The 27,150-nt window shown below is 34.0% G+C and overlaps 1 pseudogene; it reads right to left on the bottom strand.

Moving 5' to 3' along the window:
* Positions 1 to 21,889: 21,889 nt before the first annotated feature.
* LOC111378507 overlaps positions 21,890 to 27,150 on the bottom strand; it is a 21,352-nt pseudogene continuing 16,091 nt past the window's right edge.

Genomic DNA, 27,150 nt, shown 5'->3' with positions numbered 1-27,150 from the left:
TTATGCCACATGTTCGACAACATTTGGAATGAATTTGTCACATTCATTTGCAATACCGAAAATGCCCCTTCCTTTGTTGCTGTTGGTTAAATATGCATTCATGGACAATTCAAGCTTAAGGGTAAAAAGGTAATAAAACTTATGTGTTCATATAGACGTTGGGCTCGGTCAAGATCAAATCAGGTGTGACCATTATTGATAAATATTTTATTCGAACATGGAATTTTTAAAGTTGAAAATTTGCTAGAAAGAAACATCGGATGAGGGCTAAATAATTTGTTCCTTAGTAATAATTTGTCCCGATGTATTTGTGAAAACAAAATATGGTTTGTTGGGTTTTTGATACCCAATAAATTCCGGACTATGATGTTAACGTGGGTTAATATTATTTCATAGATATAGGCCGATGAATGAAATAAGTCCAACAACCAAGTCCATGAGTTACACCCAGCCCAATTGTATTCCTTATGAATGGCTTGAATCTTGGCCCGTTTACCCCTTTAATGGCCCAACTTAAAGCCTAACCCTAGAGTATATATATGGATATAACCCTAACTTCTTTGATATGATGATTGTGTGATTTTGAGAGAAGAAACTAGAGAATCCTGGCTGCCCCCTTTGTGTGAGAAAAAAGGTGTCCAGAAGTGTCCAGAACGCTGGTATAACGTGTGCAATTGGCGATTCTTTCATAGTATACCTTTGTGGTGTCTTCTCTTAGCTTTTGTGGCGATAAATCATCATCCTTTCTTGTCCTACGTGGGTAAGATTGAATAGCAACCAAGGTGAATCAATTGGTTGTGGTTTGGAGCCGTTTGGATTGGTTGTTGGTAGAGAAAGGTACGTTGGACTGAGCCTGAAAAATCACCGTTTGAAGATCCTTTTGAGAGAGCTTCCACAACAATTGGTATCAGAGCTTCAAGATGAAGGTTTTGGCTCGTGAAATCTACCAGAAATCGTCCAGAAAATTGGCAGAAACGCAGCAGAAATCAGATCAAAGAAGCTGTCCAAAAACTGTTAAAATCAGTCTCCGTTTTTCGCATTTTCTGATCAATCCAGAAGGGGTTTGGGAAAATAGAGACCATTGGCGTGACGTGCAGGAGGAGGCGAACCCTGCATGCCGGCACATGTTCGTTGAAGGCGGCGCGTGTGGTGGCGCGTGAATCCCACGCGCAAAGGAAAGTATCCGCGCGTGAGGGCGCGTGAAGAACTTTTTGGCTACGATTCCTTCAGGCAGTTTGTTCCTTATATTATTTCTGACATTTTTCGTGTTGAAAGTTTTCTGTTTCAGGGTACGCAGAAGAATCTGGACAGTGTTGTTCTTCGGGCATTCGGGACTCGATTGTGATTTTTGGGTTGCTGTAGTTTCCAGAGACTTTAGGACGAATAGTGGTGGTCCTAAAGTGATAAATTCGCAACTCTAATAATTTACAGACTCAAATAGTCCACTCTGGTAGGCTTAACTTAGTTTTAAATTTCAATATTAGCAGATCATCGTGTGGGGTGATCGTTAAGATTGGGGGTTGTCATTGCTTGACAACCATTGCTTGTGCTAGAAAATATAGGAATTATTTGCTCTGTTTTTGAAGTGTTGAGTTTTGATTGCAAGTTGGTAGTTGATTTTGTGCTTTACCTGTCATATAGTCACTGTGTGAGACTTGTTGAGTGGAAATTCGAACTTTTGTTTACATACCTTCGTGTTGCATTGATTTTCCTGTTAGAATACCTGGACTTGACCCGTTCGAACATTCCCTTGATCTAAGATCGTGAATCTTATGAAACCCTGGGAATCTAGAACGGTGTATATTGTGGCCGTAGGATAACTTTGTGTGACCTATCTATACTTTTGGTTGTTCTAGTTTTTTAAAAATATCTTCACGCTTTGAAGTTGAAATTTTTAATGGGAAAGGGGATTTTTCAATTTGGCAACAAAGGATAAAGGGTATTTTGGTCCAACAAAAAGTTTCAAAAGCCATAGATGACAAATTTCCTACAAATTTAATAGAAGTACAAAAAGAAGAGTATTTTTTTTTTTTGGTAAAGACATCCACACATCCTTAGTGACTTTTTAGGATCCATCAAGGAAGGTCGATGGGGGTTAAGGGTTCCCCAACCATATTTATTTCATAAAGATCAAGAATACACGGAAGGAGGGGGGCATGAACCTGACCTCCAAAAAGCAGTGATGCAACAAATGAATGTAATAAATGAAAGCAATAAATGAGGAAGTACTACTTCCCTATACAATAAAGAATAGCCTAAATTACGAACCTCTAAAACTGGGCAATCCATGTCTGTCGATCCGCACTATCGCCCTAATATGTCGAGGCAGTTCTAGTGGGCTATACTCTAGATAGCGCCGATGAATCCAGCCTTCTGTAGCAAGAGAATCAGCAACCTGGTTGCCTTCTCTGTAGATGTGTGAAACCGTGTCTCTATCGAAGTAGATGAGGTCTCTGATCTGTCTAAGAATACCCTGAATCGACCATGGTCCTCCACCTTTGGTAATGCAGTGAATAGCCAATGTTGAATCTGCCTCGAGCCAGATAGCTGAAATCCCAAGTCCTCTGCCCAATAGAAGCCCATCTAGTATGGCTCTGAGTTCAGCCTCCAAAATGAAACATGGGCCATACGATGCTGAGAATGCCCTGATACAGTATCCTGCGCGGTCCCTAATGATGCCTCCACCACTTGCAAATCCATCTTTGACGCATCCATCAGTGTTGATCTTGTAGGATCCAACTGGTGGAGTGCACCAAACAACCATAATAGGTGGTGGTGGGAGAGGACGGGTCAAAGAAATGCCAAAAAAAGGTGCAAGTGTCACATCTCCTCGCCAATGCTCAACCCGGAATAGTCCTCCCATATGAAGAAAGGAGATCATGCGGTAGACCCTCCAAATAATACGTCTGGCCACCATACAAATACCTCTATGCTTCGCATCATTCCTCTCAGTCCATAGAAACCAAAATATCAGTAGAGGAATGATAATACGAATGTGTCCACGGTAAACGTGCTGTCCAGAATACCGCCATCTCTGGAACCTCTGTCTGACCCCCTCCCCTGAAGTCATAGGTATCTGAAAGATGTCTCCAAAGGACTCTTCCATAATTGTAAAATCAAATAAAAATTCATAATGCTATATACTAATTAACAAAATTTGTTTAAAGAATAAAATTTGTAAACAATCAATTAAAGTAATTTTTGATATTCGTTATTATTTTGCACCTAAAACTCATTTTTTATTTATTTTAATTTCGTGTAATTTTGTAACTTTAAAATTATAAGAATGCATTCGTAATTTTATGTCTGTTGTGAATTATTTTTTTCTCTTTTCTGAAAGGAAGCTTCATAGAAGAGAACAATTTATAATTATAACAAATAAAAATATATAATTTTGAGTAAAAAATTGAAAATGGAAAAAATTATGTATATGATGCAGAGACATGACTCGATTGTTATTGATTTATGGAGGGATATATGCATAAAAAGAAAAATAATTAATTTTGTATATGAAAATGAAAGAGTACTTAAATTTTCCCGGAATAAAGAAATAATTTAAAATTTGATATGTAGTGCGATACATAATGTAATATAAAATGTATGATTTATTATTTTCAACGATGGATATTTTGGTCTACTCAACTATTTTTCATGGTAAATTTATAATTTTAGCAACTTCTTCTTCTTCTTTTTTTAATTATTATTAAATAACCAACTTACCATACTATAAAATATAGTATGCATATTACAAATTTAAAGAGAGGAAAATTGCAAAAAATGTCCACTTTCACATTGTCATTTGCAAAAAAGTCCCAAATTTGTTCAATGTACATTTTGCAATAATTTAGATCAGCATACCCTTGTAGGCCATTTCTAATTCCAGATTGAAGACAAAAACTTTCATATATTTAAAAATTGTATTAACCAATAAATTGTTTACACATAACCTACACTACTTATTTTAAAAAATACAAATGTCCTATAACTGCTGATTTTTTGAATTTTTTTTGTTGGGTTCCCTTCGATCATTCGGATTATTTAACCCGACCCAAACACCCGATTTTTCTTACTTTTTAGCTAAGTTCGGGTTCCTTACCCATGAAAAAAAATCTAACATACCGAACCTAACCCGTTTCACTTCAAAAAATTGAAAACCACCCAAACTCACACACTTCCTCGTATTCACTTACTCGTCACTTCGAAACCCCAAATTGCCATCCTCTTGTCATCGGCTGCTACTCCTCCAACTACTGGAATCACTGTCACTAGTCATCATCTCCTCTTTGTTGTCGTGTTTTGCATATTACTCCTTGTCGATTTCTACCTTAGTTGCCTCTTCTTTTCTCTTGATCAAAATTTCACTTAAAATTGTTTTTTTCTGTTGAGTAACTGGACTTTATTCCATCCATGGACGTATTTAAATGTAGTGTTGTTGGGTTTGGCAGCCTTTTGAATTCCACATGGATCGCCATCTTTGTCTATGTTTTTTTATCTTTAAACTTTAATGGTTGCTTTATCCAATTATCCAATCAACTATCAAACCCTTCTGCTCATTGGCAAAACAAGCATTATTTGAGGCTCTATCCCTTGATAAATCCAACAATAATTTGCCCAATTCATAGCCTTCCCCAATTTAGTAAGTGTTCGAGTGTGTGGAGGAATTAAACCCTCACGAGAATCAAATAAATGGTGTGCTTTTCAGATTTATTTATTTATTTTTATTTTTTCTAAAACTAACTAAACCCTCAAATGGTGGTGGTGGTCGTCATTGTCTGTGATGCCGGCGTTGGTGACGATAGCGATGGATGATTTTCAAGGGTTAGAGTGGAAGGGCGTGTGGTGGGGAAGGAGACAATCCTTTTTTAATTTTCTTTTCTTCGTTTTTGTTTTACATTTTAATTGTTTTAGTGGAAATATTATTGAGTTACAATTTTGCTCACTGTAAATATGATGAAATTTATTTTTTGGAGTCAACTAACAGTCAAATTAACAGTTTCTATCCATTTGGACTCCATGTGCAATTTTTTTAAAGGCTTGATACTTCCGGTGGCACAAATGAAAGGTTTGTGTTAAGTCTGCTAGTAAATGAAAAGTTTGGTACCTTGGTTGGAATTTTCCCATTAAACTTATCAACAAAGTTTAGTTAAAGACTTTAAATTAAGCGGTTATCCTGCAACCAGTTTATTACCTATTTATTTATTATATTTTAACTATTCACAGTGCATGTAGTTCGATAGGTTACATTAGTTTAAGGCAGTTTTGTTTCAATAAATGTGTCATCGCATCTATTTTTAGTGTGGAAAAAGGAATTTTTTTAGTAAAAAATAGTAGAAAAAGCACATGACACGTTTTCCAAGGCTTCAGGGGCTTTTAAACTATTTTCATGACTCTTCTATTTGTTTTCTTCTTTCAAAGGTACACGGATATTAGATGGGGAGAAGCTTAACAATTTGAAGAGAAGAATGAAATTTTCCAAAAGGCTTACCTCCAAAATCAAACAAAAGTTCACATAATAGTGTCTTCTTTCTTTCCCTGTGCCCTTTGTAGCTAGATTATACTTTAAGATATTGAAGACAATTGATAAGTGTATTTTATACATTTATTCAGGACCTTAAACGATGAAATTTAGTGGCTTCTCTGATAAATTATAATTAAATTGTTGCATTTGGTTTTGAATAGGTAAAATTCAATGATGGTATAAAAAATTAGAAAATACGAGAAGAAAACTTGAAAAATAGGTGAAAATGGCAAGATTCAAAGTTTGGGGACCAAAATGTAAGCACTCAAAAGTTGTGGCGAACCTTACGATGAAGATTCTAGAGTGTTAGGAGTCAATCGGATGAGGAAAGAAGTCAAATGAGTAAAATAGAGTCGAAGTATTATCAGAAATCAACTTCTAGCCGAAAAAATTATGCTCCGAATTTTCAGCCTCAATTTGATGCCTAATTTTTTGTTAGAAAAAGTTCAAATTGGAGAAATGCTACATCTAGAAGAATTGTAACTCTTTGGGTTATCTTTTTGAATCACCTTAATCAGATATTAGGAGAAGAAGATATAACTAAAATACTGGAAGCTGTCCGATGGAAAAACATATAACAATGCAATCGCACACCACCATTCAGGGAGAATTTTGGACATTCAAGTCCTGAACCATGTAGTTGCATGGTATAAAAATTTGGTCGATTCCCAGGTTTCTTTATATGATTCAAACTCCATTTGACAAAGGTTTCGACGAGATCTTTGACCTAAATACATACCATATAAATATCAGACGACTCTAAAAGATTGAGAACTCTCTCTTGGATATATTAAAACACATCAAACACATTGGGAGTTTGAGAGAGATTGAGAAGGAACTTAGAGGTTCTGACACAGCAAAAAAACGATTTCTACTCATTGAAAGGAAGATACATACAACTGGAGATTTGAAGGCTGAATTCAAGGGAGGAAAACATCAAGCAATCCAAGTTATAAAGAATCAATTGGAAGAATGAGAAGATCTTGGTACAAGATTGATTTCTTATTCTACATTCATATTCAAAACCGAGTGATGTCTTCCGTGAAATTATTTTGTTTTTTTTCCAATTAATATGAGTAGCTAAATCTAGTTTAGGTCGAACAATGTAACCAACTTGGGAACCCTTATTTCTTTTATTTGAGATTCTTGCTCTTTATACCTTATGTGTTGATTTTTGTTCTGAATTTAATGCATTTAATTGCTTGATTACTAATTAAATGATTTTGTGAATTTTCTACGAATCGAAATGTGAATTTAGGATTTAAACCATATAGTAAAATCCGAAGATTTGATATAACATGTAGATATACCTATATTAATTTCTATGGTTATATAGGAATTCTTAGAACTATTATTTCATTTAAATAATGTTGATTCGCATAGAGATGAAATTGAGTTATTTAAATAGGCTCAATGAGAACTAAAGAGGGGTAAATTGAATATAATAGAAGAATTCGATCGAATACAGCTTTAGATTTGATGCTCGTTATAAGAAGTAACGGGGACTAATAGATGAAATTGTTGCACCCTAAGATCCATTTATTATGTGAATTCCCAATCATTCCTTGTTGCATCCATTGACATTTTAAGTAGTTAGAATAAAAATCACATTCATTTACTGTTCTCATTTAGTTTCATCAAATAGGAGTTATGAATAATAAATTGAGCCCTTGTTTGAGCTCCATTCTTTTGGAAAAATTTATTTTTCGACGGTATTTTAATATCATTTTAACCACACATTCTTTAATTAAATAATATTACACGCAAATTCAAAATTTTTCCTTATTTTTTAACCACACATTTCTTATCAATACACTATTCAAAAATTCTTTCTTCCCCAAAAAATGGGGCTCAAACAAGAGTTGAGTGATAAAGTATATTCCTCAAGGGAACGATAATCAGGACCCAAAAAGTTCACTTTACCACTTGTTACAATCCGTATACTTGGGGGGGGGGGTATAAAATCGACAACAACAATTTTACTTTAAGTTTGGAGGTAGAAAAACATTGAGTTTTTAGTTTTATTATTTGTATGTGATTGTGCTTATTGTTTTATTATATAAGAGAAATTTAGATAATTTTAAAAATTTCCAAAATATTTGCTTTCTTGTTTTCATGTTTGTGTGAGTTAGTTAACCTTGTTGACAATAATGAATATATTTAGAATTATCAATTATGTGTTGATTTATGAATATTGGATAGGTTATATAAATAGATTAATTGATTTTTATCCATATAAAACTTGATATCTTTTGTGCACTTGAATTAAGTTAAGCATTATGAAAGAATGAGTTGATTCATATACTTGATAGGTTAAAATGGTAGAACTTAGATGCTAAACCCAAAAACTACTATAATATACATCCTTAATCCAAATTTAACATAATTTGGGAGTGATTGAACTGTTGTAGAAAGGTAATATTTTACTTAATTCTTCATAAACAAACATACACCAATTTTGTATTGAAAAAGTTGATATTGATTTTAGTATTGTGATCTTGAATCTATCTCTAAATTTACACCTCGATTTTATGAATTCACCAAGCATGTACACCTTGACATCCAAAGTGCATCATACCAAATGCATGCATCAGCCACATAAATCATTTCTTGGTAAGGAAAACGACCCGCAAATACTTGGATAATGAGCAACTGAAAGCTTCACCCAAACCATGGCATTTCAAGACAAATAGCGATCCTCGGACATATACAACATTTTAGAGACAAACCCTAACACGATCAACATGGATGACAATGTTATAAGAACAAATCATGTACATGACAAATATCAATAAAACACAAACCTTAATGGGAATATTGGAACTTTGATTTAATCACGACTTCCAACCTAATAATGAAAGTATGTCAACTCATAAAACATACTAAAATGTCCTAAACATTGTATATAAATAGATCACTAACACCAAAAGTAAATAAATAAGAATAAAAATTGGAAGTTAACAAGAGTCTAAAAGGCTTGAATAGTTAAGATCCAACATTTCACTCTCTAAAAGCCGTCTCAGATCTTGACAATCTTCAATTGAACGGCATTTTCCATCCAAACAATGCCAAGTAACCCATCTACTATCTTATCCTACAAAAATTACACAAACACATACTCGAAACACGCAAAATGGGGAACAACTTGTCAAAATTTTAGCAGGAAATCCTACTGTTTGTTGCAAAAAAATAATTTCTATTTTTTGAATTCAATGTAGTCTACCGAATGAGAAGTGGATATAGATGTCTAATGCCAAGTAGCTGTAGGAAATGGAAGTGGACTTAGGAGGAGGAAATGATTTTCTATTCAATTGTGGACATAGAAGTAGACTTAGGAGGAGGAAATGATTTTCTATTCAATTGTGGACTTACCTTCAACTCAAGATTACATAGGTATTTATAGGACTTTTATAGGAAATAGAAGTGGACTTAGGAGGAGGAAATGATTTTCTATTCAATTGTGGACTTACCTTCAACTTAAGATTACATAGGTATTTATAGGACTTCCTATCATATCAGTTCATCCCCTCAATTTAATTCTACTACATGCACCACAATTTACTAGGTACACATTAATTAATAATACATGCATACATGAACCACAATTAACTAGGTGCATATTAATTAATAATACATGTGTTTCAAACTCCTAAATTCATAAAACTAAATTAAATAGGTTAAATGCATGTTTATTTTTCTAACACCCTCCCTTAAACATGAATTTTGCATACTCCAAACAAGTTTCTTAATGCCTTGAAAGTATTGAACTTGAGAGCATTTGTGAGAATATCTCCAATTTGGTCTTGAGACTTCACAAAATTAATCTTCACTACCTTGTTTGCAATGCATTCACGCACAAAATGATATTTGGTATCTATATGCTTGCTACATTCATGAAACAACGGATTCTTTGCTAAAGCAATGACTGATTTGTTATCCACACTTACTTCAGTAGGCTCTCTTTGTGCAAAATGAAGCTCATTCAACAAATTCCTTAGCCAAACTGCTTGTGTAACACAAGAACTGACAGCAACATACTCAGCTTCACAAGTTGATAGAGTAACAATTGGTTGCTTCTTTGAGGTCCAAGTAAAAGCTGTGTTACCCATGTAAAATACAAATTCAATGGTACTCTTTCGATCATCAATGTCGCCGCCCCAATCAGTATCACCGAAACCTCTAAGTCTGAAAACATTAGAGGCATAATAATGTAATCCGAAATCAAAAGTACCTTTGATGTAACGTAAAATTCTCTTCGCAGATTTCAAATGTGTTGTCGTTGGAGCCTCCATATAATGACTAACCAGTCCTACTCCAAATAATATATCCGGCCTTGTACAAGTTAAATATCTCAGGCTTCCAACTAAGCTTCGAAACAAGGTTGGATCCACATTTGCACCATCATCATAGCTAGAAAGTTTGATGTTACATTCTACTGGAGTGTTAACTGAATTGCAATTACTCATGTTGAATTTCTGTAGAACTTCTTTTGCATAATTTTCTTGTACGATGAAAATGCCTTCCTCCGTCTGCTTCACTTCTATCCCAAGATAACAGGACATAAGTCATAAATCTGTCATCTCGAATTCACAGCATATTTTTCTCTTGAATTCTTCAAACGTCTTTAGATTGTTGCCTTTACAAATTAGATCATCGACATACAAACAAACAATCAGAACACCATTGGCATTCACCTTAATGTAGAGAACATGTTCATAAGGACACTTGGTAAAAAGCCATTCTCCTGAAAATATTTATCAATTCTACAATTCCAACCTCTTGGTGCTTGCTTTAGGCAGTAAAGAGCTTTCTTTAATTTCAACACTTTGTCCTCATTTCCTTTTACTACAAAGTCGGAGGGTTGTTACACATAGACCTCCTCTTCAAGATAGCCATTGAGAAAGGCCGACTTGACATCCATTTGGAAAATCTTCCACTTGTTTTGAGCAGCCAAAGAAATTATCAGTCATATGATCTCTAACCGAGCTACTGGAGCGAAAACTTCTTCATAATTGATGCCTTGACGCTATTTGTATCCTTTCACCATGAGTCTTGCTTTGTATCTTTCCACCTCTCCTTTTGAATTTTTCTTAGTTTTGTACACCCATTTAACTTCGCTGGCAGCATGTCCCTTGGGAAGAGTTGTTAATTCCCAAGTATTGTTCTTCTCAATTGCTCCGATTTCTTCATTCATGGCTTTTCTCCATTTCTCATCCTCATCAGCTTCATTAAAACTTATGGGCTCAATATTTGCAAACAGATAGAAGAAAGTAATATCATCAATTTTCTCGATTTCTCGATATATATCATCAAGCCTCCTTGTACGCAAAGGCTTTTCACTTGAACTTCCTTCAGAAACATCAATTCCACCACGTAATGGTGATATTGGAGGAGTGGTGGTCTCATGTATTTCTTCATTGTCATCTTCTTCCTCCAAGAAAGGAAGAAAGTCATAGTTATTTTCTTCAACATGCTAATTCCATGTTGCTTCCTCATCAAAATCCACATCTCTACTAATAAACATCCTTCCATCACTTGGATTATAGAGCTTGTAGCCTTTTGTTTTTGAATCATAGCCAACGAACACACATTTTTTACTTTTGTCATCAAGTTTCGAGCACTTCTCATCAAGAACATGGACATATGCAATGCATCCAAATACCTTCACATGAGATACTGTTGGTTTTCTCCCATTCCATGCTTCAAGTGGAGTCTTGTGGGCTAAAACCTTTGTGGCACACCGGTTCAACAAGCAGACAGCACAATCGACAGCTTCTGCCCAAAATTCTTTTGGCATTTTCTTTGTCTTCATCATGATCATTGCCATATTGAGAATTGTTCGGTTCTTTCGTTCAACAACACCGTTATGCTGTGGAAATCCTGGAGCGATTAGGAACCGACGAATTCCGTTGGCATCACAGAAGTCTTGAAAATTTCTGGAAGTGAATTCGCCTCCTCTATCTGAACTCACAGCCTGAATTTTAAATCCACTTTCTTTTTCTACAAGAGCTTTAAAATTCTAAAAGCACTTAAACACCTCCGATTTTTCTTTTAGAAAATACACCCATGTTTTTCTACTGAAATTATCAATAAACAAAATTAAATATTTGTCCTTACCAAAAGAACATGGAGTGATTGGCTCACATACATTAGTGTGTATCAATTATAGTTTCCTTGAAACTCTTGATTGAGATTCTTTTGGAAAGACCTTTCTTAACAGCTTACCAAAAAGACACCCTTCAAAAAGTTGATTGGGCTGATGTATTGGAGACAAACCTTTCACCATTCTATTGCTAGTCATTGTTTTGAGCCCTCCAAAATTTATGTGCCCAAATCGTAAATGCCACAACCATGACGAGTCTTTATAACACGACATCAAACACTTAGCCATATCAGTTTGTATGGACAACACAAATAAACGATTTTTCACCATAGGTACTTTAGCAAGCAAATTTCCTGCATCATCCTTTAAAAACACACTGCAACCTTTTGTGAACAAAATATAACCTTTCTCCAATAATTGACCCATACTCAAAATATTACTCTTCATATCTGGAGCATAATAAACATTTGAAATAAATTGGTGATTTCCATCTTTCATGCGTATCAAGATTTTACCTTTCCCCTTTACTGGAATTTTGGAGGAATCCCCGAATGTGATATTGCCACCAACCTTCTCATCAAGCTCTATGAACAAATCTTTGTTCCCACACATGTGATTACTAGCTCCAGTATCAAGGAACCAAGAATATTTTTCTCCTTGCTGCAAGTCCTTGCAAACTATCAAAAGAGTAGACTCTTCATTATTTTCTATATCTTCTTCATGAGAAAGGTTAGCTTTCGCACCATCACCACTTTTACATTCCCATGAATAATGTCCAAATTGATGACAAGTATAACATTTAACTTGTGACTTGTCATACCTCTTTTGATACGGTCTTGCTCCTCCTCTGCCATGTCCTCTTATTGAGTTGGATTGATAATTTTCATCTCTACGTAGAAATGAAATATGGTTACCTCTTTCTCATCTTCCAAAGCCTCATCCACGTCCTCATCCTTTGAAACTTGTATTTCCCTTTTCTTCCTTGTTTTTCAATGTGAGCTTTGATTGTAAAACCTGCTCCAATGGCTCCTTCCTTCTTCGATTAAGCTTCTCTTCATATGCTTCCAATGATCCGCATAATTCTTCAATTGTCATATCTTCCAAGTCCTTCGATTCTTCAATGGCAGTCACCACATGATCAAATTTCTCACTAACTGATCTAAGGATTTTCTCAATCACCCTTAAATCAGTCACATCTTCATCAAGCCTATTCATTTGGTTTGCAACGGTCGCCACTCTTGAAATATAATCCGACACCTTTTCGGATTCCTTCATTTGAATAGCTTCAAATTCACCTCGTAGATTTTGGAGGAGAACTTTCTTTGCCTTCTCCTTTCCTTTGCAGACAACTTGAAGCATATCCCATAATTGTTTTGCTATAATAGCATTAGAAACTTTCTCAAAAGTGGCATCATCCAATACTTAGTGAATAAGAGAAAAAGCCTTTTGATCCTTCCTCTTAGTGTTTTGTAACAGATCCCTTTGTCCTTGGGTGAGAGCAGCTAGATCGGTGGGAGCCTCATAACCATTCTCCACAATGTCCCATGCATCATGTGTACCAAGTAGTGCCTTCATGCGGATGCACCAATTATCAAATTTCTCTTTGGACAGTTTTGGAACTTGGAAGGGGGATCATGTTGGTAGTTGCCATTGTTTCTAGTATTGTGGCTTTGATACCACTTTGTAGGAAATAGAAGTGGACTTAGGAGAAGGAAATGATTTTCTATTCAATTGTGGACTTACCTTCAACTCAAGATTACATGGGTATTTATAGGACTTCCTATCACATAAGTTCATCCCCTCAATTTAATTCTACTACATGCACCATAATTTACTAGGTCCACATTAATTAATAATACATGCATACATGAACCCCAATTAACTAGGTGCATATTAATTAATAATACATGTATTTCAAACTCCTAAATTCATAAAATTAAATTAAATAGGTTAAATGCATGTTTATTTTTCTAACAGTAGCTTGGTAGACACAAGCACCATAAATGTTGGATACAAGGCATGGTGGTAGCTTGTTAAAATATTGAATATTTTGCCCTCCTAGTCAAATCGTATTTGAGCCTTCAAGAGTGTAATATCACTATTAAGGAAGGTTGGGGTTAGTGTAAGATGCATGAATCAACTATTAATTTTTTACTGTGATATGGGGTGGCTAAGGCCATCAGGAAAGATATGTGATGGCGGAGAGATTCAAACCATTTAGAGGGGATGATGATCCATATATGTGTTAATCGGTACTTTTCTTGGATGTAATGGGCTAGAGTTGGGATACTTTGGGTATGTTGTGGTTAGGGATGGCAATGGGGCTCCTCGCCGAGCCAGCCCAGGTCAAAGCTTTGGCCGAGCCCCAATTTGGGTTGCTGGGCCAAGCTCAAGCTGGCTCGTGTGGCTCATGGGCTAGGCTTGCGGGCCAATATATATAATTGGTTGCTACCTTATTATTTGCTGAAATAAGGCAGCAACAGACGTACTGCCTATATATATATATATATAAGTGAGCTTGCTAAGCTCGGCTCGAAAAAAGGGCAGAGCTTTGTGCTCGGGTTGAGCCTTTTTTTTGCTCGACTTGGCTTGGGCCCTGAAAAAAGCTCGAACATTTTATCCTAGCCGAGAGTTTCAGCTAGCGAGTTGGCTAGACTCGACTCGTTGACATCCCTAGTTGTGGTATATTGGAGCAAAAATAGCTGAATCCTTCATGGATTAAAGGGACGTGATCTCATTGTCATTGATGCCTCGACGGATAGCTTTGATAGAGGGGGGCATCTGTACTAGCATTATATAGTTGGAAGGCCATGACCAAGGATAAAACTCAAATCAAATAGTCGCATCCCGGTAGGTGGTTTAAAATAAACATTGATTTATGAATTATATTTCGTTAACAAAAAATATATGTTGTTCAATTTAACAGAATAACTTTGAAGTTTAGGTCAGAGGATGCAGAGGTGGTTATTGGAGAAATTGATGTATGAATTATATTTTATTAACAAAAAATATGTGCATGCAATGAATGTAGAATAGAATTTTGACTTACCAAAAATCAAGATAAATGCACAAATTTCGACGTTTTGAAACACAAAAATTAGAATGAGTGAAACAAAATGAAGCATTTGAATACAAATCTCCTTAAAATAGATTTCCCCGCCTGCATTGTTGCTAACATGATCAAATGCACATTTGTTTCTCAAGATACAATGCTTGTTCAAAAATTAATATAGTACAATATTTCTTTCAGTTGAACCAACACTTAATAGTACTCTTCTAGAACGGATAACACAAAACTCAAAACAAAATTTGAAAATTATTTTGATAAAATTTGGAGAGAAAAGGAATTAGAAATCAATTGTTGGAAATTTATTTGGAGTAAAGAAAATGAAATTAGGAGGGTCATATTTATCTAATTTCATATGTCTTTTCGAATGGTCTCATTTTTGTTTCACATGAATTTTATCATTAGATCACACCTTTTCATATTTAATAGTGTAGATTGCACTTCATCAAAAGGTCATGACTTTTCATTATGTGCCATTTTGAATAGTCACATCTATTCTGAAACAACATGACAGTTTGATTTCACCCTTTACATTTGAAGAATCGAGAGCGGTTATCATATCAATTGAAGATTTTTCCAATTCATACCTATAGAAATTATTTCATAAACTTTAACAATCCCCCACATGAATGAAAGAATTCGACTTAAAATAAGGAAGATGAAGAAGATACTACTGAAATATATTGTATTAGGATTGGTAGCTTTTGCTTTGAATATTCCTTAGTAAGAATATATCAGACATACTTGACTAATTAGAGAACGTTACATTTTGAACTGTCAATCATTATTGTAAGCTAGATAATAGGTCAAACATATTATCTCTCATATCAACTTTGTTTCTCTATTGTATTCATTATTTCGGTCCAGAACCTTCTTAATTCTATAAGTACGCTAGAAAATTCGTCCAAGCAAAATTCTCATGGAACCAAATTCACACTCATATAGGTGATATTCTATTAAGAGTAGCCTAAGATACTCCATTTATGCTTTTTACAACGTATAGTCATCATAAAAAGCACAATTTATTCAATTCAATCTTTAGTAGGCAACACTTATTTGCATCATAGAAATGGGGAGGAATTAAAACTCCGAAGTGCTTCTTATCGAGTTAGTCATAACTAGTTTTCCTATTAAACATAATCCGTGAGATCTTTGGTAGCCAAGTAAGGTTTCCATTAGACAAACCTATTAGTTTAGACCATAGTTATTAAATCCGGACCAAACCGTCCAGTTCGAACCGAGAACCACTAACCGGATAGTGATCCAATACGAGTTTATTAGTTAGACAAACAAAGAAAGGAACCGGTCAAGAACCGGGTTGAACTGCTCAAAATCCACCTAAACTGGATGGGTTTAAGAGGTAACATATCCGGTTCTCTGCTGATGATTCGACTAAGAAAGAGGTGGCTGCTATAATAAATGCAGTGATGACAATAGTACTGCAACGTATGTGATACTTGCAACTATGTCACCTGAATTACAGAAGCAACATGAGAGTATAAATCTAACATGCTAACACATGATTTTTCATTTCAAATAGTTGTATGATAATAATCATGTGTGGAAGGATATGAGACTTCCAAACGACTATACCGATGCAAAGTGACAAAAGAATCTTCAGTCAATCCTCATGTACTGAAGATGATTGACATGAGAAGTATCTCAATTGAGTTCAATCATTAACTATGAACTAAGTATTGACTTAGCTTTGCAATCTCTGTCATAGAGTTATTCATACTAATTATGAATTATGATATGAATAAACTCGATTGCATACTTATTAAGTTGCTTAACATGCTTAGAACTTTTATGCCCATTAACAAAGTTAGAAGTGGGCAAGCCATTGATTCCTTTAAGGGTATTAAGAGGAAGTCTAAAGGGACTTTGGGAAAGCACCCAATATGGTTAAAATGGTCTAAGCGAAGGACAATACCAAATCTAATGACCCTTGATTTCATTATAGAATGAAAGGTCATTGGAAGGAATATTGCGTGGCTTACGTCTACTTTACGAGTTTCTTAGGTATTTGATACCAGGTGTAAATCTCATATTTATACAAATATGGAGAAACTAAATAGAAATAGACCACTGCAAAAGGGAGAAGTTGACCTACACGTTGGAGATGAGCAAAGGTTGCTGCATTGCCTGTAGGAATGTACTTCTTGCCATTGCCTTTTGGTTTAGTATTGGAATTAGAGAAATGTCACTTTATACCCACCATAGCTAGAATATTAAAATGAATTTCATGTTTGGACACGAACTATTTTAATATTAAGGACAATTGTTATTCTTATTTATCTTGATAAAGATTCTAATGGCTATGGTAAATTACAAAATGACATTTATATTCTTTAAGATTAAGGATTCTATAATGAGTATAGAAATTATAAGGCATAAATGCGATAATCTAATTATTACCGAAATCTGACATGGCAGACTTTGTCATATAGATGAAATGCAATTCCAAAATTACATAAAGATGTATACTCGGGATTAATTGATTTTGACAAGTACAAATTTTGCATGTCTGGCACAATGACCAAATCTTCTCTCACTTGAAAATAAGAAAGGTCAGCATAATTATTGGTCTAATGCATAGTGATGCATATGGACTCATGTCAATTGATGTCAGGTAATGTTTCTCTTATTTCATCAATAATCATATATACTTGATGAAACTCAAACTTGAAACTCTTGAAAAATTCAAAGGATTCAAACTAGAAGTAGAGAAACAAATAGGTAAAGATACCCTCACATTAAAATTTGATCAAGTGAGAGTATCTTAAAGATAAAATCTAGATTGTCTAATAGGGAATGAGATTCTCTTGCAGTGGACTCCTCCACATACACTGCAACATAGTGGTGTATCTAAAAGGAAGAATCGTTAACTATTAGATATAATGCGATTAATAAAAAGCCATGAAAATCTCCCAAAATTATATTGGGGTCATGCATTGATTGCAGTGTGCAACACACTAAAACATGTCCCATCTAAATTGGTTAACAGAACACCATACGAGTTATGAAAAGGCAATAGTTCCAATTTATCTTATATGAAAACTTGGGGTCATGACGCTTATTTGAAGCGTCTTGTATAGGATAAGTTTGGCATTAAATCTGATAAATACATATTTGTGGGGATATTCAAAGCAGACATTTGAATATAATTTCTATTATCATGAAGAAAGTCCTCGTCTCACGACATATCGTCCTCTTAGAGAGAATGTTTACTCTAGGGGAGGACAGTGAGAGCAAAATAGAACTTGAAATAGTTCAAGAGTCCACAGATATAGTTAACCAAGTAGATAAATCCGACTTTGATCCTATATCTGATATGGGACATACTCTTGATCAGGAAGTAAAGACTCCTGAGGACATGTCAGCTCTATGTGAATCTAGTAGAATCATTCGACCTTCAAGAAGGTGCGAATCCATGATTACTAATCAGGTATTACTGATCAAGGATAATGAACCTGCTAGGTACACCAAAATAAAGTCAAGTGTTGACTTAAAAGAGACAGCAAGAGGCCATGAAACTCGAGATGAACTCGGCGTATGTGAACAAAGTTTGGACCTTGGTCGAGCCTCCTGATGGAATAAAATCCATAAGTTTTTGTAAATAGTTTACAAGAAAAAGGTCGATATGGATGGAATATCCATATATACAAAACAAGGCTAGTAGCAAATGTTAAGTGTTGACTTTGGTGAAACCTTTCTCCTGTAGCCTTGCTGAAGTCCATTTGGGTTTTGCTTGCAACAGTTGCATACCGTGACTATAGGTTAAGAGAAGTCTCTTGGAGCTGAAATCTTCAATTTGATGAAAAGTCAAAGTGTTTGATTTTATCAAATTTGAAGACGAATTGTGTGTTTACAAGAAGATAGTGGGAGTATTGTCGTATTCCTAATATCATAGAAAATGACATCCCTATGTTTCAATCGTTGAAATAATGGTTGTTAAAGGATTTATTCATAAACGATATGGGAGAAGCAACTTGATCTATCGAGGTAGATCTAGAAGATTGCTTAACTCATCACAATTTACATAGATGAAATCTTGAGAAGATTTCATATGGAGAAACTGATTTACTCTTAAACGATATGTTGGAAAGGTTCCAAACGTGAAGCAACCGTTGATTTAATAATAGAAATCTAATACATGATTACTTCAGAAGTAGCAAAGAGTTGCAATATGGATCATGATGTTCATAAATGAACTTGGAGTAGTTCCTGATATTGTTGATCACATGCCATTGTATTGTGATAACAATAGAGCCATCGTGAAAGCGAAGGAACTAAGGTTTCATCAATGATCAAAACATGTATTAAGGCGGTATAATCTTATCAGAGAGATAATACATAGAAATGACGTAAAGAGAAGAACAAATTCCCATATTTAACAATATTGCAGATTCACTGACAAAGAGTTGTCGCAGTATAAACATGATCGTCATGTAGACTCTTATGATATTGAATACATAAGTGATTGGATCTAGTGCAAGTGGAAGATTGTAAGTGTTATGCCCTAGGTCCAATCAACCTTGGACATAAAGACATTTGATATATAATTAATGAAATTTAATGGTAGATCAATTATTTAATTAATAGACAATTAAATTAAATAATAGAGTCCGTAGATTCAAATCTTCGTAATTTGTTAATCACAAGGAGTTGTGATTGTTACCTACGAATTACATATGATTGAATCTTAAATCGTCCATGGTCGTAATTAATAACAAGATACGGATATTGTTATTACGGATAGACCATCACGTGTGGCATTTCTTACTTGCGAAATAAGTAGCTTATCTCACAAGCTAAAGTGTGGTGACACTTAAATGAACACGTGGATGTTTTGTTATAGAAAAAAACATCGGAGACCCGTCGAGAGCTTTCACATGGATAACTATCTGAGTGTTAGTGGTTAATCTCTATCTGAGTATTAGTGGTTAATCTCTAACATTCGGTAGTGGGATTGGTCCTTTTGACTTGAGGTCGTCATAGTACCTTATTTGAGGACGGTCATGCTTTGACGGCGTTGGATGTTGCTCTGCCAAGGGCCGCTAATACGGCATCGTTCGGGTATGTCAAGAATCATATGAAGGTTGTAAATGACCAATAGAGGATCCATCATTTTTAGATAATAAGAGATTATGATCTGCGTTTCATTCAATTAAGTTGATAATGAAATCCTTGGCCAATGAGTACTCATAAGTCGAAAGGGAATTTTCGACTTATATTGACTTAATAGTGGAGTGAAATCTATGATCGATATTTGGGATTGACACACTTCTATATCTCGTAATTGATCGGATCATATTAACGAAGGGATTATAGTTTCACGGTAAACGGACGAGTTTGGTTTTGTCATATCACATGACATTTCCTGTCACATGTATTGCCCTGACACATTGCTAGATGTCAATCTGGGACGACGAGTGTGAATTGATGCTAAATTAAAAGGGTGTTTTAATTTATCAATTTTAATTAGATCAAAATAATATTTCACGTCGTTAGACATCGTGATCGAAAACCTGATGGGTCACACACAAAAGAGAATTGAAAGATTGTAATTTGTCAATTAATTAATTTAACAATCGTTGGATAAATTAATTAATTGGGTTGGTTATTTATATACCTGAATTAATTAATTTGATTAACTAATTCACGGACCGGATTTAATTAAATGAATTAATTAAATATTGGACCGGACCAGGCCAGACCCGTTTGGGTTTATATAAATACATGTCTAGGGTTTTTCAATCAATATGGTTTTTTCATAATTTCTCGCTAGCACAAGAGGAGAAAACCTTGGTAGCTACAATTTGTTCTCTGTGTGGATAACCGTTGGAGGCTGGACAATTGGACAGCTGTGGGTGGCGAATCAAGATTGCCGGAAAGAAAAGAATAGCAAAGAAGTTTGCAGATCTGGAAAAGGTACAATCTTTTCAGAATTTCTATCTAAACACAAAGAGATTCCTGGTGGGAATCGAAATCTATTTTAATTTTCCATTGCGCATGTTAAGTAGATTCCCAACATAATTTTCATGGATTTCTATATAGATTCATGTATAGAGATAAAGAGTAACAATTTAGTAGCAAGTTGATACATGAATTCATAATAAGGATTGTTCCGGTAAGAACAACGAAGTGTGGGTAAGATTTGATAACCATCTTGCAAGAATTTTGCTTAATCACTAGATTACCTTACCACGAACTCTCTGTTAATCTTGACCGTAGTAATCCTCGACTTAGAAACCAGTATTTCAATGGTGTGAAAAGGATTTCTATGAGAATGCTCCATGTTGCCTTCAATTCATGTGAACATCGAGGAGATAAATTGAAACTTGGATTGGTTATGTTGATAGAGTGTGTTCTCAAACCAACTGAAAGATGCATTGATTACAGAACGCTAGGTATGGTTGAGCAGCTGGACGATTTTCTTTTGTATCCATGGGGCCAGAAGGCATACTTTGTTTTGTTGAATTCATTGCAACAATCACACTTTGAAAGAATATTGAGAATGCAACAAGATGAGCAATGGAAGTGTAAATATTCTCTACATGGATATCATCTTACTTTTCAGGTATATTTTTTTTACTAAATTTTTATGTATTGTTTAGTTATCTAATATTTAGTTTCAATTTCATTTTGCAGTTTTGGATATACGAAGCATTTTCCAAGATTGGAAAGAAATTGGACGCAAGAGATATAAGACATTACAAATTCCAAGAATGCATAAATTGAAACCGAAGCAAATATTGACAGAAAAAATTGTAAAACAATATTTGTCTACACATAAGGTACGGTAATTATATGAAAATTTATAATTAGTTATACATTTAATTATTCTATTATGATATATCATAGAATTCTAATATTTTATTATGTTTATAGATTCGAGTCCTTGCAATATTGCAACCAACAGAAGAAGAATTGCAGACATTGTGGTACACAACTCTATCATTATCATTGGACAATAAACACACTATATTAGACGGCATTGTCACTAGACAACTTGACAACATTGTACCAAAAATTCCACATAGCAGTCATGTGCAGCAAACAATTAATGCTGATGATGCTGGTACTTCCAGAACATATGCTCCAGTTGGAATGCAGCCTAATTATGCTTCTGTTGACTATAACTATGTAACAAAAGAATAGATGGAAGAGATGCTCAGTATACATATGCAGTATGTATCTAGTCTGTACGATGACTTGAAGGCACACATGGTTGAAGAATCAAGAAAACAATAGGCTGAATATCTTGAAAACCAGAAACAAATGTTTGAAGAGCAGCAAAAATGGCACGAACATCAATATTAAGAGCTGCACTTTGCCTACCAATCTGGTATACAATCTGCATATGTGGATACTCAAGCTTTTTGCCATGATTTTTTTGGTACACACATTGCTGAACAATAAAAAAACACAAGAAACTAATTATCAAGCAATTCTTGACAATTAGAAAGAATTTTTTTTAGCAACAACAAAAATGGCAGAAAGATCACTATCAGAGAATGCAATCTCACATGGAATTTTATGTGGACAACAGTTTAACTTTGATGAAATTTTACATTGATGAACAGAACAACATGCTAATAGAATAGGTGATATGAAAGCTATTGTTGGTTGTTTACAAGATATTCCTGGCTCTAGCAGTAAAATTCGTGGCAAGAAAGTAAGACCTGAACAAACTCAAACTCAAACTGAAATGTCCACAGAAGAGATGTATAACAAGAAGATAAAATCTTCAGGTTTTCCTCTCGAGGACTATTCTATAGAGAGGTATTTAACAATTCATCAATGGGTGGTGGTGATTAAATCAAGGTAAAAAGCCTAACTCTAACTTATTAGTTTCATTGTATTTATTTAACACTAATCTAAACTATGATGTACATTACATATTGGGATCTTGAAGGCAATATGTATGGAAGAGACATGTTACACAATATACTTGAAGACAAAGATATCAGCTTGCAGTTAGTGAAGCTCACAAATCATAATTAATTTCAATCTATATTTAACATATCTAATTTATATCTATTTATTGTATTAGACTATAGAGATGGAGTTAAATTTGTTGAGGCGTTGCTTAAAGAAGGTTGTACTATCCTCTCTAAATAATATGCAATTTTGGACTTCAATTTTGAAAATAAATGCGTTCGCCAAATGATGTGGCAAACAAGTTTAAAAGAAGGAAGTTGTAGTGCACATGATCGTCAAATGGATTTCACTGTGTTAGAAAAATACATAAATGGCAATTTACCAGAGTGCAGTCATCCATGGACAGTATACAATTATTTATTAATTCCTTGTTCATATCCAGGGAAAATATAGGTTCTGGAAGATATAAGCCAACAAGATCTAGAGTTTGACCTTGAGCTTTGTTAATGGACATTGCAAAACATGGATGGAGTGGAAACTGAGTTCTTTTAAGTGGTATAGACTGTTTATCACCGTCAAGAGGAATGAATAGAATTCTAGGTAAAAATACTTACTTTCCACAATATTCTCTTGTCCCAATTTCAACCAGGATACATTCTACTTAAAGTCATGACAAATAAGATGTAGGTTGTCTCCATGTCTGGAAATTGGGAAACACAATGTCAATTAATTCCTTCAGTGATTTAAATTCGTCTTCAAAATTGATGGTAATATCTTCAGGAAGCGTAATCATTTGGCATGAATGTATTCTCTCAATTCCATTCCTAATGTTCAGCAAACATTCACAAAATAAATGATCTAATTTAGCTCTCATATTTTCAACTAATGCTAGTTGTGTAAAAGAATGCCATAAATGCGAAAAAATTAAACTTGCCTTCATTATATCGTCTTTTGCTCCTCTCTATACTATTGGTAAAACTTAACGGAAATCTCTACCACACACAATTACTTTTCCACCGAATGGTAATTGACATTCAGTAATGTCTCTTAACATTTTATCTAAAGCTTCAAAAGCATATTTATGAACATTGGTATTTCATCTCAGATTACTACCCTAGCTAATGCTAAAAGTTTATCAAGCGCAGATTGTTTATTCACCGAATAGCGCATATCAGAACTTACTTGAAGCGAAATTTTGAATCTTGAATATCTTGTTCGACCAGTCGGTAATGAAGATGCAGCTACACCTGATGATGTCGTTGCTAGTGCGATAATATTTCTAGATCGTATACCAAAAAGTAATGCCTTGTACAAATATGTTTTCCAGTACCTCCTGGGCCATCAAAAAAAACATTGCATTCTTATCATTTAACACACAATCCAAAGTAATATCATAGGTATTTTGTTGCTCTTTATTTAAATTCTTAGTACAATGTATGGCTGATTGAAAATTAATATTGGTAGTTTCTTCGGCAATCATGGTTTCAAAGATATCATCATCATTCACAGTTAAATCAAAATCTACCAAACAAAAATCAATTATATTCTTACCAACACCTTTTAAGAAAGAATTTATATAGTGCAAAGCTTTCATCTCAGTACTTTGTTGTGTGAGACCTTTATGTAAATAATCTTCTATCATAAAACCCTTAGACTTGTCCCATAAATTCCTTGGATTTGTAGTGCAACATAAACTTAACACATTGGCAAAAAGTCATCGCAGTGATATGAGGATTTGGTAAGCAACTGCTTCAGATAAACACATCTCAGAATAGCTATTTCTACTAAGAAGACCATGTGAAAGTGCTACTTCACAATAAGTACATAAAACAACACCATTGACTGTTTTTAAATCTTCAAAAGATTTTGTCCCTCTAATATGATTTAGCAAAATTCTTAAAAAATACATCTCATCCTCACATGGATTAGCACCGACTATTCTACCAATAACATCCTTGCTTTTTCTAGGATTCCAAATTCAAGGTTGAAAATTCTTTACATAGTAGAGTTTTTGCTTTTTCATTTGAAATAATCATTCTAAAAAATTATGTTAACATTGTTCAGTGAACAAAGTCTTTATTTATAACTTTTGATAAATCATCTGTCTCATTGTATGTAACCATTTGAGCATCTTTAGTATGTAATTGTAAAGAAATTACTGTAGGAGATATATCGAATAAATCAAAACTAAATATCCTTCATATAGCTTCAGGCAGAGATATCCATCTAGATGTTTGGTAGTTTGAAATCTCATCAACGAATTGTTCATTTGTTTCTTTATTTAAAGTAAAATAAATGTAATATGTCCCTTATATACATACTTGTATAGATATTTAATAGCCTTAACAGAAGAACATAGCTCCACATTAATGTGATAGTCATATTTAGCTAAAATGTAAGGATTATATGGTATAACCCATCTGTCATCCAACATACAGCCTCTTACTTTAATACTTACACCATCATTGTGATGCTTGTAAAGTGGGTAGGAATCAATACCCAACGAAGTATTTTCAACATAATCTCTCGGATACTTATTTTTACATACATTGCCCGAATGCCCATAAATTAATAAATCCCGACCTCTAGCATTTGCAGATGGGTCATCATCAACCCAAACTATAGCTACTTGTTTTTAGTTAGCAAGTTATATACTCTTTGATCAAGACCAGAATTAGACCTTAGTAAAATACGACATTATTCTAAATCATTAGCTTCACTTAATGATCGAAAAAACTTTGAATGGAGATTTTTGTTTAGAACGTCTATCAACTTTCTTAAAGTGAACTCACAAAACTTGTCCGAAGTATTGAATCTATTACAAATTTCATTTTCAGTATCATAGAAGTATAACTGTAAATATGTTGGATTTTCATTTTTTGGCACAAGTGAGTTTGTGAAATGGTATACTTGTCCTTGAACTTTGAATGTATATATATCTTTATTATTCTTACACAATTCTTTATCATACTTAACACCAAACAAAGTAAGTGCAAAATGATTGTTGTAACTACGAACAACTTTTTTAAAAGCTATAGCCTCTTCAGATGTAGAAGTAAATAAATCATATATTTCAGTAGGCATACAATGTAACTGTAATTTGACTTTTCTATCACAACAACAATAGCTTTTGCTTTCTTTATAGAATTTTGTTGTACCACAATGATCACAGATTTTAGAAGATGGCAAAACATAAGGTCGATGAGGAATGCTTCATTTACCAATTTTTTCTGTATATTCAACACTAATATGAACATCTCCTGATTCAAAATGTTGATTAGCACCACCTATAAAAGAAAGAAAGAAAAAATAATTTGAAAAACGGAAATTGTAAGGAAAAAAAGTATTTTATATAAATAAACTAAACATAATTGTATATAAAAAAATGACCAAATTTAGTTTCTTACAAGCTCCAAAAAAAATAAAAAATAAAAAATAAAAAAATATCTCCGAACTGTGAGTCACACTCCGCAGAGCGAAGAGATGGTGCCATCTCTCCGCACTGTTCGGAGGATTTTTTTTTCAACGATGGCAACTTAGATCAAAAGCTAAAACAAATACACTGGCACAAAAAACATATAGCATCCTAAAATAATGATAAATATAAACCAACTGAAGGTCAGCTGTACTTCATTCATAAGATTAATCTTAACTGTAGCGTATTGTTTACAAAAACTAATACAAGCACAAAACATATGGCATTGAAAACTACTTCTAAATATAAACCTCTTAAACTGAAGGTTCTTAAACATGAAGTGCAACACTAACATGAATATTGTGACGCCCCGAACTTAAACTTCGAGGGTCACGTACTAAACATAATAGCTTTTGCCTTTGGTACATGTAAATACTCTTAAATAGAAGTATTACATGTTAGAAACTTATTTTCAATTTGGTAAAACAATTCTTATAAAATCTGATGGCCGATAAAAGTGCACGTCGACAAGAAATTATACTTTACATATACGGCCTCGACACTATTAAGATTAGTTGAGGCAGCACGTTTGACAATTTTTATAAAATTCATCCTAACTCCGTTTTACATGAAATTTGTGGCATTAGAAAGATAATTTCAAGGAGTTTTCTAGGTTAAAATATAAAAATTTTCCAAGATCATATGATATAGACGTTTTACTGAAAACAGTGAAGTATTACACAGGAAATCCAGATTGACCCCTTGATGTTAAAACCTTGATATCTTAGGCCATAGATATCCAAATTGAGTGATTCCTCCGGCCATATTTAGAAAACTCAAAGAGGAAAACAGACATATTTTTGTAGTCTCAAATGAACATTTATAGAGTTAGAAACATCATTTTGAAATTGACTCCAGAAACTGTATCGTTTCTGCTTTTATCACTTGTAAAGAAAATTAACTACAAAAATGTCTCTTAACATAACATGAAAGATATAATTACAAAATTTACTATTAATACCATATTAAATCATGTCATGTACATAATTTTACATAATACCATAAGAAAAACAGATGGAAAAACAGTCATCGAACAAAATACACAAAAGAAACTTTCGGTACAAAACATCTTTGTCCTTAATCCATCATCGATTTTGTCA

This window comes from Olea europaea, unplaced genomic scaffold, assembly GCF_002742605.1.
Source record: "Olea europaea var. sylvestris unplaced genomic scaffold, O_europaea_v1 scaffold1825, whole genome shotgun sequence".
Classification (NCBI taxonomy): domain Eukaryota; kingdom Viridiplantae; phylum Streptophyta; class Magnoliopsida; order Lamiales; family Oleaceae; genus Olea; species Olea europaea.
This window is presented reverse-complemented; position numbering and strand designations above follow the sequence as displayed.